The following is a 2,916-nucleotide window of genomic DNA, read 5'->3' as shown; positions in this document are numbered from 1 at the left end:
TAATATACACAGAGTTCCAGTTTATAACAGTATAAAAATATCATTGCAAGGTGATATCATATATCTAACCTTGTCTCAACATTTTTCTGAAAATATTTGTCATGCATAAGATAATCATTTACTAGATATAAGTTGAAAATATGAGGTTACAAGATACTCCAATATACTTATATATTTTCCAAATACTACTTGAACTACCACCGTTCAAGGTATAATCAGTTTCAAAAGTTCACCACATAGATGAGACTATAAGATAAGACTTGAATAGAATCAATCTTTAAAATATCATTCAAAAGAAATGAAGTTACGAATACTTCATTAAGTCCCGATATATATATATATACCTATATATATCTCATACTTTCCTTGAAAACCTCTGTTCTGAACAGTATAAACAGAGTTGTAATATCCAATGAATTTGGAAAGAAGAAAACTTTGGCATAAACCCGATATCTTGCTGATCAGGCAAAGATACCCATTAAGTAACCTTTTCTACTAGTAGATGGATGAATTCCTCGCCGGTCATCACCCTAGCCGCAAAGGACCTTGCGCTAGACCGTTACCTGGCCACTCACGCATTGATGGACTGTCACCCAGCCTCTTATACCTTGATAGACCGTAACCCGGCCTGTCGCTTATGCCGACTCAATTAGATGGACTTACTTCCCAAACGTTGGGCAAGTAATCAAATTCTTTTATCAAAACAACAACCTCATTGTGAATATAAAATAAACCACAGAGCCGGATCCCTCAGATTTTTAAGCGAGTATTTAAATCCCCTTCGAAAGGAAGATCTTAAATTTGAAAACAAGTTTTGGGATCCGCTCTAGCCTTTAAAATTATTTTGAAGACTCAAAAATATTTTTGAAAGTTTTTGGAATAAGGATGATTTGATAGAATAAATCAATTCCAAGATAATCAAAGAATATCTGAATATTATGTTATATATAATATTCCAATAACGAATAGCTTTTGTCAAAGCAAATGAAGTAAAAGTTTTGAAAATAACTTTCTGAAAATATTTAAGGTAAGAATGATTGACAATATCAATCATTTCTTGAATACTTGGCGAATAACGAAACATTATTCTTTAAGAAAATAATGAATATTATTTAATAAAATAAACGGAGTCATAAGTCCTCAAATGAATATTTAAACTAATATTCACTTATAATTTAAAACTATCGAATAAATATTATTTGATTAATCATTTTGAATATATATATATATATATATATAATATACTCGGGAACCTCACCTCCCGGTTTAGAGAAATGTTAAACTTTGGGTCCCCCCTACTAAGAGTATACCCAAATAATGCCTATCTCTAGCATAGGTATTATGCAGTTTATAACAATTGAATCAACAATGAGATATCAAGATTACGAAACAGGCATGCATATATATCATATCAACATGATCCAATATATCGCAAGATTTGCTAATAACAATCATGCACTTATCACAAGATAATGCATATACATATATACATCACAACAACAGTTATACGGGTAGAAAACTTGTCTGAGTGTTCCGGGGTAGACTTAAGCTTTGAGTGGGTCCAGTAACCTATGAACAACAACATAAGCCAGAATTAAACCATGGTCGCTTAAGAAACTAGACTAAACTCACTCATACCCTAAAGGTCGCTTACGGTCGCTTATACGCTTAATGATTTGCGTTAATCGCTCGCGTACCCTCGGCCCCACCAATTTTAATAAATTAACCGTTATGAATTTTAAGGCGAATCTTTCTCGAGAACTTTATTAATTGCCTTATTCACTTGACATAATTCTCTCGTGTTTCTATTAATCATTTAAGGGTCTCAATTATGGTCTCAAAGTTACTCGAGGTTTCGGGGTTCGCTCGCGAAACGCCGTTACTTAAAATGGTCGTTTCTCATCGCTCGTAACTCGGATTTAGGCGAACGACATATCAAAACGAAGCTTGTAACATGAACTATCTAAACATGGCAAAGATCAGAATCGTACAGTGAGTTCACGGGTCCTAAAGTTAAGAACAAAAATAGTCTAAGGTAAATTGGGCATTACGACGGCTATGTTTACGTCATTTTCAAATTTCTTACCAATTCAATTATCTACCAAACTTCACCAAATCACCATCCAACCATCACAACACCAAATATAACTTATGACTACCAATCAAGTCAAGATCCAACCAAATAAACCACACATTAATCAAGTACTAATCATACATCCATTCATAATCATCTTTTAACCACCAAAACTAACTAATACACATGGATCTTACTTATACAAACATGGATCTAACTTATACAAACATGGATATAACTTTAATTTCACCAAATCATCCAAAAGCTCATTAACAATCAAAGTCAAAGCTTGGGTTTGAGAGATTATACCTTCCTTGGAGCGAACTAAGTTGCTAGGGAGCCTTATGACCTTGATCTATCCTTAAATAAGCTTGGATCTCACAAACAATCAAGAAAACACAAAGTTAGTTTCTTGAAGATACTATTCATCAAGAACTTGGATGAAACCTTGGAATCTAGAGCTCAAAATCATACCATAACTAAGTTTAGAAATATAGAATCCATGGAAACAAACCTCTTAATTTTTGAAGGTGTGGAGCTTGGACTTTGAATTTCTAAACCTCCATTTTTCATGAAATAGTCGAAGCTACAAGGTGGGGAGAGAAGAAAGGAGTTTCTTGGTTGATTACTTTGTTAACAATGTGATTAAAATACTTGGTGGAGGTTTAATCTTGGATAAATATCTTGATTAATGCTTGCATCACCATGCTTACCTCACCATCTAGCCACTTGTCTAATTCTTGTGGAGTGATGATGTCATCTAGTTTCTACTCCACTTAATTAATCTCCCTTGCTTCTTTTACAAGCTTGTTTCTTGACTGTTTATTTGTTTTACAGTTCGC

This window comes from Apium graveolens, chromosome 3 (genome assembly GCF_009905375.1).
Source record: "Apium graveolens cultivar Ventura chromosome 3, ASM990537v1, whole genome shotgun sequence".
Taxonomy (NCBI): Eukaryota; Viridiplantae; Streptophyta; class Magnoliopsida; order Apiales; family Apiaceae; genus Apium; species Apium graveolens.
The sequence above is the reverse complement of the archived record's forward strand: the minus strand, read 5'-3'. Positions refer to the sequence as shown.